The following is an 11,409-nucleotide window of genomic DNA, read 5'->3' as shown; positions in this document are numbered from 1 at the left end:
TACCAAAAACGTTGTAAATCTTGATTACTTTGTTACTGTAATAGTTACAATTAAGAGAGAGAGAGAGAGAGATTAGCCTAATAGCCATTGGGGTCATCAAAATGAAGCTTATCTATGAGCCGTGACAAGCGTTTCAATAAATCTCAGTCCATCGAATCTGGGTGCAAATTTATCCGAAGAAGCCCTTGAATTCTCACTATTATCGCTCGAAACACCCTTCAATAAAATTAAAAAAAAAAAAAATCAAAACATCAGAAAAATAACAAATATATAAAAAATTGAATTTCAAGAAGAGTAGAGAGAAACAGAGAGAATTTTGATTTCCACGAATTCCAGCAAGAACACACTGAAAGATGAGATTCATCAATCTTTGTGGGTACACAGAGAAGTGACAAGGAGTACTATGAATTGGGTTTTTACAAGATCGATCTCTGTTTGGTGGCCAAGAAAGCGGAGGAAAAAGGAATCAAAAGAGGGATCTTACAAGGGTGGTTAGTTAGCTATCAAGTCTCCGTTTTTTCTTTCCCTGTTTTCCAAGCAACCAAACAGGTTGATCTCTAGAAACTCTTAACAATACCTACAACAACAACAAAATAAAAATAAAAATACAAGACTCACCTCGCGAGATCTTTGTGATTTGGAGTTGGTTACGAGGGTCGAAGAAGACGGCGGAGAAGAGATCACCGTGGCTGAAGCTGCGGCGACCGAGGCCGCGGCCAGGATCCCTGATTTCTTCATGTTGTTTAGGATCGGAGGGTTCTGATTACGGAAATCTAAATGAAGGGCTTGGAAAATTATCACGGAAAAATGTGAGAAAGAAAATTGAGAGAAGAGGGGAGAGAGTTTTGGCAAGTAGAAAGTCTACATCGACGGCGACATATATAGGGGAGGAGGCCCTCCTCAGTGTTCGAACATTTACGCGGCAACCCCAAGCTATTGCTTTTCCGCTCTAAAATTACAATATTACCCTTGTTTACTTGCAATCATGTTTGATTTTTGGACAAATTACAAACACCCTCTCGAGATTTGATAAAAATACAGATTTTCTCCTGAGATTTGAGAAATTACAAATTGTCCTGAGAGTTAAATTTTCATAACAAATTAGGAAAAATTATGGGAGAATCTGTATGAAAATAAAAACCTCAAGAGGTAATTTGTTATGAAAATATAAACCTCAGGTGACGGGATGTAATTTCTCAAATCTCAGGAAAAATCTGTATTTTTACCAAATCTCGAGAGGGTGTTTATAATTTGCCCTTGATTTTTCCTATTAAAATTTGATCAATATATTCACACATTATATTTTAAGGTTGTTTTAGAAATTGATTGCTTTAATTAATGTTTATATTTTTTATAAAAACAAATATATAAAAAATAAAAAAAATAATTTTTGACTTTTAATTATTTTAAATTGTTGTCAAAATAAAGTATTTCACATTTAAAATATTTTTAGATTTTTTTTCTTAAAGGAAAAAGTAAATAAAAAGATTTACGCGCCAAACCCCAACCTACTCCTTTCCCACACTAAAATTATAGTATTACCCTTATTTTACTTGCAATTGTGTTTGGTTTTTCCTAAAATTTGACTAATATATTCACACACTATATTTTAAGGTATTTTGAGAATCGATTATTTTAATTAATTTTTAAACGTTTTTTTATAAGAAATCGTATAAAAAATAGAGAAAAGAATTTTTAACTTTTTAATTATTTTAGGTTATTGTCAAAATAAGTCTAAGCCTCTAACATTTAAAATATTTTTAGATTTTTTTTTCTTAAGGAGAAAGTAAATAAAAATATTTACGCGACAACCTCAACTTAGAGCTTTCACATGCTAAAATTACAGTAATACCCTTGTTTACTTGCAATCGTGTTTGATTTTTCCTATTAAAATTTGACCAATATATTTACACATTATATTTTAAAATTATTTTAGAAATTGACTATTTTAATTATTTTTTTATATTTTTTTATAAGAAAAAATATAAAAAGATAGAGAAAAGAGTTTTTAACTTTTAGGTTGTTATTAAAATAAGCCTAAGTCTCTCACGTTTAAAATATTTTTAGATTTTTTTTCTTAAAGGGAAATGTAAATAATAATAGGGTTTATTATACTTTCTACTTCTAAATTATCGTCAAATTATCTATTTAATTTCTGAACTATCGATTGAATCTGTTTATTTTCTAAAGTATATAAATTAAAGTCTATTTAGTCCCCAAACTATCAATTAAATTTATTAAATCTCTAAAATATTTAATTCAAATCTATTTAGTTCCTAAAAAGATTACAAAAATAAAATATATGTCCATACGTATTATTAATTAATAAAAAAACCCTCCCCAATTAAGATTTTATTGCAGAAAAATCTTTGAAAGTTTTATTTTGCCTTTAAAAGATTTTTTATTTCGTTTTATGTTTAAATTAATGTTAGAGTATGATTTTTTAATCTTGCCAATAAATTATATGAATATTAGATATACTGAATAAGTAGAATTAGAAAATTTAAATAATAGCACTTCTCTACAGATAAAATTTTAATTAGATAGGGTCTTTTACTAATTTATAATATTTATAGGCATATATTTTATTTTGATAATCCTTTTAGGCAGTAAATAAGTTTGAATAAAATACTTCAGGGATTTAAGGGATTCAATCGATAGTTTGGGATTGATTTATATACGTCAGAGACTTAGTCGACATTCAAAAACTAAATAGATAATTTAGCGATAGTTTAAAGATATAAAGTGTAATAAACCGATAAAAATATTTACGTGGAAACTCCAACCTACACCTTTCCCGCACCAAAATTACAATATTACACCTGTTTACTTACAATTGTGTTTGATTTTTCCTATTAAGATTTGGCCAATATATTCACACACTATATTTTAAGATTGTTTTGAGAATTGATTATTTTTATTAATTGTTATGTTTTTATTTTTATAAGAAAACGTATAAAAAATCGATAAAAGAGTTTTTGAGTTTTTAATTATTTTAGGTTGTTGTCAAAATAAGCCTGTCTAACAAGCTTAGAATATTTTTAGATTTTTTTTTGGAAAAATTGGTCTAAGGTCCCTCTCCCACTTTTCATAATGGAAGAGATCCACAAAATTATTTTTTGATGTCTAAGATCCCTAAACATACAACAGAGAAATTTCAGTCCTTTATACTATCTTCATCATCTGACCCACTGCCATCCCCAACAATCCGACTCTCAGTCCTCCTCATCTTCCAATACTTCCCAAAGCTTTACCCAGTGGAGATTCCCGGCCTCGTTCTCCTTCTCTCATTTCCTCTCATCGCAATCGCATACATCTTCGTCTCTGAAGCCCTCGTGATCCAGGCGCTCATCTTCATCTCCTACGCCGGACTGAAGATCCGCGACATCGAGCTACTTCGTCGGCTCTGGACATGTGTTTTGGTGCAGCGTTGATCCAGGTTCGCTTCCGACGGTGCTGGGTTATACTCTATGATATTTTTGATCGGCACTGGTTGCGTCAATAGTATTTCACTTAAGTTCACTTCTGAAGATTCTTCTAGGTGAAGTCGTCTTTGTTGAAGATTACAGTTTATATCTAACACAGTAATTATTTTGTTTGATGAACTTCCAATAAAGATGGATACCCGTATGGAGTCAAGCACTTGGTGTGGTTCTACTTTGTTCTAAGTTACACGTACAGTTCTGTGTATTTGTTCTCTTTTAGCATTTCCAATTATGTTTTGACAAAAAGCAATACATTGACTATTGAAATGTTGGTGTGCTGTTGTACTGGAGGATCTGAATCCTATATTCTTAAGTTCACAAAAATAGAAATTGAAGCCAAGTGTAGATTAATGAGAAAAGTGATCTTCTGGAGAAATTCTTTGATTTTTTAACTGAATTTGCTCTGGGTTGAAACCAGAGAAATTCTCTGGTTTTTGAACTCAATCACCAAGTTCTGTTCATAAAAATACAACTTTACTGTAAATAGAGAGAATTTCTCTAGTTTGTCTGGTTTGAAGAGAATCTCTCTGGTTTTGAACCAGAGAAATTTGTGGGTTTGTGGGTTTGTTAGACATGGGTTTAATTGTAGTTAATAGAGCCAGAGAAATTTGCGAAGTCAAAGAAATTTCCTGGATAGCCATACAAATTTCCTTTCCACAATTTTCTCTGGATTTATTTGGTACTCAGAGAAATTTCAATTTTCTCTGGAGATAATTTCTTTGGAACTGAAATTTCTCTGGATGTGTATTTGTTCTCTTTTAGCATTTCCAATTATGTTTTGACAAAAAGCAATACATTGACTATTGAAATGTTGGTGTGCAGTTGTACTGGAGGATCTAAATCCTATATTCTTAAGTTCACAAAAATAAAAATTGAAGCCAAGTGTAGATTAATGAGAAAAGTGATCTTCTGGTTGAAACTAGAGAAATTCTTTGATTTTTTAACTGAATTTTCTCTAGGTTGAAACCAGAGAAATTCTCTGGTTTTTGAACTCAATCACCAAGTTCTGTTCATAAAAATACAACTTTACTGTAAATAGAGAGAATTTCTCTGGTTTGTCTGGTTTGAAGAGAATTTCTCTGGTTTTGAACCAGAGAAATTTGTAGGTTTGTGGGTTTGTTAGACATGGGTTTAATTGTAGTTAATAGAGCCAGAGAAATTTGCGAAGTCAAAGAAATTTCCTGGATAGCCATACAAATTTCCTTTCCACAATTTTCTCTGGATTTATTTGGTACTTAGAGAAATTTCAATTTTCTCTGGAGAGAATTTCTTTGGAACTGAAATTTCTCTGGATTTCAATTTTCTCTGGAGAGAATTTCTCTGGGACTGAAATTTCTCTGGATTTCAATTTTCTCTGGAGAGAATTTCTCTGGGATTGAAATTTCTCTGGATGCTGTTAAGGGACCTTAGACATCATGAAAATATTTGATGTCCTTTATACTATAAAATCATAATATCAGGGACCTTAAAAAAAATACCCTTTTTTTTTTCTTGAAAGGAAAAGTAAATAAAAATATTACGTGGCAACCCCAACCTACACTAAAATTACAGTATTACCCTTGTTTACTTCCAATCGTATTTGATTTTTCCTATTAAAATTTGACCAATATATTCCCACACTATATTTTAAGGTTATCTTGAAAATTGACTATTGTAATTAATTTTTAAATTTTTTTACAAGAAAACGTATAAAAAATAGAGAAAAGTGTTTTTGACTTTTTAATTATTTTAGGTTGTTGTCAAAATAAGCCTAAGTCACGTCTAAATGTTTTTTTAAATATTTTTTCTTAAAGGGAAAAGTAAAATAAAAATATTTATGTGACAACTCCAACTTATAGCTTTCCCGTACTAAAATTACAGTATTACCCTTGTTTACTTGCAGTCATGTTTGATTTTTTCTATTAAAATTTGACCAATATATTCACACAATATATTTTAAGGTCATTTTGGGAATTGACTATTTTAATTAATTTTTACCCTTGTTTACTTGCAGTCATGTTTGATTTTTTCTATTAAAATTTGACCAATATATTCACACACTATATTTTAAGGTCATTTTGGAAATTGACTATTTTAATTAATTTTTATATTTTTTATAAGAAAATGTATAAAAAATAGAGAAAATAGTTTTTGACTTTTTAATTATTTTAAATTGTTGTCAAAATAAGCCTAATGCTCTAACGTTTAAAATATTTTTATATTTTTTATATTAAAGGAAAAAGTAAATAAAAATATTTATGCAACAACCCCAACCTACAGCTTTCCGCTCTAAAATTGCAGAATTACCCTTATTTATTTACTTGCAATCGTGTTTGATTTTTTCTATTAAAATATGACCAATATATTCACACACTATATTTTCAGGTTGTTTTGGTAATTGACTATTTTAATTAAATTTGAAATTTTTTTTTATATAAAAGAATTTGACTTTTTAATTATTTTTGGTTGCTGTCAAAATAAGGCTAAGTCTCTACGTTTAAAATATTTTTAGATTTTTTTTTTCTTAAAGGGAAAAGTAAATAAAAATATATATGTGGCAACCCAACCTACAGCTTTCCCGCACTAAAATTATAGTATTACACTTGTTTGCTTGCTATCGTATTTGATTTTCCCTATTAAAATTTGACCAATATATGGGCACACTATATTTTAAAAGTTGATTATTTCAATTAATTTTAAATTTTTTTATAAGAAAACATATAAAAAATAGAAAAAAGAGTTTTTGACTTTTTAATTATTACATTGGCCCCGTTTGATAGAGCTGTGGGAAAGTGATTATAATTTATAACTTAACAGCTTATAGTTTATAGCTCTAAATATAAACTGATTTTTGACTTACAAATTAAGTTTCTCCTCTCCCACTCAAAGATAAGTTAATTTTTGACTTACAAAAAGTTATAAGTTGTATTGTTAAGCTGAACCAAACACATCAAAATAGTTTAAATTAAGTTAAAAGCTGAAATAAACTGAAAATAAGTCATACCAAACAGGATGATTGTTGTCAAGTTAGATTGTTGTCAAGATAAGCCTCTTGTTTAAAATATTTTTAGATTTTTTTTTCTTAAAGGGAAAAGTAAAAAATAAAAAAATTGTTTTACTTGTTGGCCATTTTATTTTTATAACTGTATTTGATTAATCGATGACACCAATTATTTCTGTTACCAACATAGTTATTACATCACAAGATAAATCAAACTTTGGTATATAAATTCTCAGGACATAATGATTACCTCAGATAGACTTTCCTTCTTTGCAGCCAATGAACACTAATCATAATTAGCCTCCGTCTAGAAAGTGGGTTATTTGACTTTTTTAACTATTTGAGTATAGGCTCAAAAGTTTAGTTTGGGAAGGGCTTTTTGACTTTTTTTACTTTTTTTGTGAGAGAATAGTGTAATGATTATGGATTAGATGTGATGTTTTGTCTGTTGTGACTCAAATAGCCTATTCTGTCTTTTGTGGCTCAAAGAGTCAAAAGAGCCCAAATGAGCTCTTCCCAAACGACACCTTAGGATAACTTTGGGCTACAAATTATGGGTTTTGTTAACTTGTATTATAAATGTTTAAAAATTTTATACATTATTTATTAAATTCATTTTTATACAGAATGTGTATAATGTAATACTAAATTTAATTTACCATATGATATATTGTTACTGTATTGGAAACAGATAAAATGAATTCATTCAACTAATACAATTATGATAAATGATTTAGTAAACTTATTGTTATATATAAAGGGTTATGTTAATAAGTACTCCAGAGGCTTAAGGAAAAGATTTTTTTTAAAAAAAAAAATTGAAAAACCAAAAATACTTTTTACTAATTTCATAATATTTTTTATTCATTGTAAAAAAAAAAAAAATACTTTATAACAATTTTCAAATGGGTGATTGACCAATAAATCTCATATTTTGAACTTGTGATCCTTATAGTTTCATATTTTTTCTTATGTTCTATTTAGTTTTTTTGAATGTGTAATGACTCATTTGTTTGCCATATTGTAGTATTACATTTGGAAAGTTATATTGGAGTGTTACGTTTGAAAAAATATTAAGGAATTTTTTAGTGTGTTACGTTGGAGTATTAGAGTATTATTTTTGCGAAAAGTATACTAAAGAGTTTTTTGAAGTGTTACTTTGGAGTATTACGTTTGGAAAAAATATACTAAAGAATTTTTATTAGTGTTAGAGTATTACATTTGGAAAAGTACACTAAGGAATTTTTTAATGTTAAAGTGTTACCTTGGAGTGTTACATTCAGTAAAAGTATACTAAGGAATTTTTTAGTGTTGGAGTGTTGGAATTTTTTTGAAGTGTTATGTCAGAGTGTTAGAGTGTTACGTTTGCGAAAAGTACACTAGTGGAGTTTTTTTGTTGGGTATACCTCCTTAGTGGAATATGAGACTCAATTGGTTTATTAAAATATTTAGTAGAGTATATGACCCAATTGGTTCATCTATTTGGTGAGATCTTTCCTCTTGATTATTTGTGATTATTTGAAATTTACCTTAGGGTGATTTTGTGAGACCATTCATGTCTCGTTTGTAATTGTTTAGAAACTTTCTGGTTGATAGTGGAATCAGATTTTGATCCTGTGGACGTACCTCACATTGAGAGAACCACATAAAATTCTTGTGTCGTCGTTGATTTAATTTTTTTACATTGGTTTTTATTCTTATTGATTGATTTACTGGTAGGAAATCATTTATTTTCCCTAACATTTTTTAGTGTTGGAATGCTACAATTGAAAAAATATATTAAAGAGTTTTTTAGTATGTTACGTTGGAGTGTTACGTTTGGAAAAAAGTATATTAATGAATTCTTTTTTGTGTTACGTTGGAGTATTACATTTGGAAAAAATACACTAAGAATTTATTTTTTATTTTTTATTTTAATGTTATATTTGAGTGTTACGTTGAAGTGATAGAATACGTGATCTAAATATTGGATCTAATTTTCATAAGATGGTGTCGCTTAGTGAGGAAACGTACAAACATCTATCAAATCATATCAAAATTTAAAATAGGATCTAACGGTAATGTTGTCAAAACAAAAAGGACCTATCAGTATATTAGAAAATTCATGAGATTGATTAGAGTAACTGATTCTCATTTGGGACTTTTTGATAATTTTCCCATTTTCAAAACATGTTTTACAAAAATTCTAATATTAAATAGTGAACATAGAATACTTGCTAACATTTATCATATATAAAGGTAATCATTATAATGCCGATGGTGCTACATGCACCAAATAATGTACTAACATATATTATGACATTATTATTGATCTTGTCTATTATACAAATTACAAATACTCAAAACTTCTAAAATTATGCCATATTATCTATCAGTATACTAATTGATGTATATAGCATTATTCAATGTCAATAGTATTACATGCACCAATTGATATATCAATTAATGTACTAACATATATTATCACATTATTATTGAGCCCGCCTACAAGTATACAAATTAATTTATATAGCATTATTCTTATAATAATATCCATCATGTTTAACCTCCACATATATCAATCAAATGCATTAAATTAATCATCAATTAACTGATCATAAAAGGCTTATTGGGACCCAAGAAAACAGAGCCATCCTTATAGAAAGTCATGAGAGCATGCAAAGGGGTAATTTTGTAATAAGAGACATTGTTCAAGGTTTTCCACAGTTGGTAATTTTGTAATAAGAGACATTGTTTAAGTGTTTTGCATTCATATGTTGATTTTTATTTTTTTTAGAGCATCTCTAATGATAATAGGTATTTTATCTATTTAAATATTATTATAAAATATATATTTTATTTTGTCTATCAATTATTTTATATTTATACTCTAATCATACTCTTTATTTTAGCTATTTATCTAAATACTATTAATTTTAGAAAATGACACATCAGCAACAAAGATGGAGGGAAATGATCCTAATGATTAAATATATTTTGCCTAATCTTGAAGGCTAGCTACATGTAGCTAATGAATGTGAATTGAGTTAAAATACATAATCATATGCCTAGTGCATTGGAATTGAAAAAAATGAGTTATACTAAGCATTTTAACTAACAAGTATTTTATACCTAGTGAATTGGAAATGCTCTTATTTATTTTTATTTTAAGTTGCTTGTGAGACCACGCCACCTCACAATAATGTTATAAATTTGGACATAAAAATTTAGAAATTATCTAAAATTTCACATTAATAACTCAAATTCATTATATATATAGATTTCACACCGAAAAATATTAAGAATCTCAAATATTTTATGAAATATTCTATCAAATATTTCACATATCTCATGTCCATATAAAATATTTAATAAAACATTTAAAATTCATAACATTTATCAATTTAATTTTTATCATTCAAATCAATTTTTAGGAACATTCTGACACCTTAGCTTTTTTGTGCCATCTCATCCTCGACGAGGTCCACATCATCACATGTGGTCCTAAGGCTCGACACTTGTCAATAATGACTGGTGGATTCTCGGAATGGGGATGTACACACATTGAGAGGTTGCAAATACATGAATTTCTAATTTCAAACCCTCATTGTGCCACCGACTTCATGTCCTTTTTTCAAATAATGTAAAATTAATAAAATTTACAATTTTTTTTATTTATTAATTGATATGCTATGTCATTAAATCTTAAATAGGATTCAACACAATAATATAATAAGTGTCATATTTTCAAATTAAAAAAAAATTGTCAATTATATTAATTTATATACTGCTACTCTTTTATAGAGTAAAAGTCAAAACTCCCGGAATTTTTTCAAAAAAATAAATATTATATTAAACTTTTTTTCTTGGACATTTCAAAGAAAATTTTCTCACAAGTTCATCTAAATATTGTTTATCATTAATATTTTAATTTGATCTTGGATGTACTTAAATGCTTCATAACAATTTTTAAGGTTTTTAATAATTTTTTCTTAGACTATTCATGGCTAATGCTATCGAATTGGAGATTGGGGAGATTGTTGCATACTATGCACAGTAACCACTGTTGCACGGTTAATGGAGCCTTTTTTGGCCTTCATCACAACAAACTGAACTATTCACTTTTTAGAAAACATTGAGAAGAATATATCTGTAAAAATTCAAGTTAATCGGAGATCGATATCCATTTCATCCAGACATATTTGTATCTAAAAAATTGAATGGTAAATTTGATTTTAAGTATAAATATGAATACAAACATGCCTTGATGAAATCCGATTAACTTGAATTTTTGCGTGCATATTCTACTAAATGTCTTCTAAAAATTGAGCGGTTTGGATCTTCGAAATGAGATCCGAAAAAGGTTCCATTGACTGCACAACAGTCACTGCTGCGCATAGCGCGCAGCAACCTCCCAAACTGTTCGAATTGGATGTGTACCATATATAAATTATGTTCATGTTGGTTATATCACCAAAACAATGTTGATTATGATCGTAAGAAATATTTTTATTATGACATAATAGATAATATAAAAGTTATATAATCATTATAGTGTCAACAATGATTTATAGTGGTGTTGTTTTACTGTGACTAATATTTTATGTTATGATTTACAATGATCTTGATTATGAAAAATAATAATTTCTTTTGTATATTTTCATAATTAATATTTACAATGATCTTCGAAATGAGATCCGAAAAAGGTTCCATTGATTGCACAACAGTCACTGCTGCGCATAGCGCGCAGCAACCTTTTAAACTGTTCGAATTGGATGTGTACCATATATAAATTATGTTCATGTTGGTTATATCACCAAAACAATGTTGATTATGATCGTAAGAAATATTTTTATTATGACATAATAGATAATATAAAAGTTATATAATCATTATAGTGTCAACAATGATTTATAGTGGTGTTGTTTTACTGTGACTAATATTTTATGTTATGATTTACAATGA

The 11,409-nt window shown here is 28.3% G+C and overlaps 1 non-coding gene across 1 annotated transcript; it reads right to left on the bottom strand.

The window, feature by feature from the left end:
• LOC114274101 (uncharacterized) lies at positions 1-919 on the bottom strand. The gene is made up of 2 exons (XR_014338427.1): positions 619-919; positions 1-216 (listed from the first exon to the last, which is right to left on the bottom strand). It is a non-coding gene; the product is annotated as an uncharacterized LOC114274101 (transcript).
• Positions 920-11,409: the final 10,490 nt, after the last annotated feature.

Source organism: Camellia sinensis, chromosome 8, assembly GCF_055761805.1.
Source record: "Camellia sinensis isolate YWXY chromosome 8, ASM5576180v1, whole genome shotgun sequence".
Classification (NCBI taxonomy): domain Eukaryota; kingdom Viridiplantae; phylum Streptophyta; class Magnoliopsida; order Ericales; family Theaceae; genus Camellia; species Camellia sinensis.
This window is presented reverse-complemented; position numbering and strand designations above follow the sequence as displayed.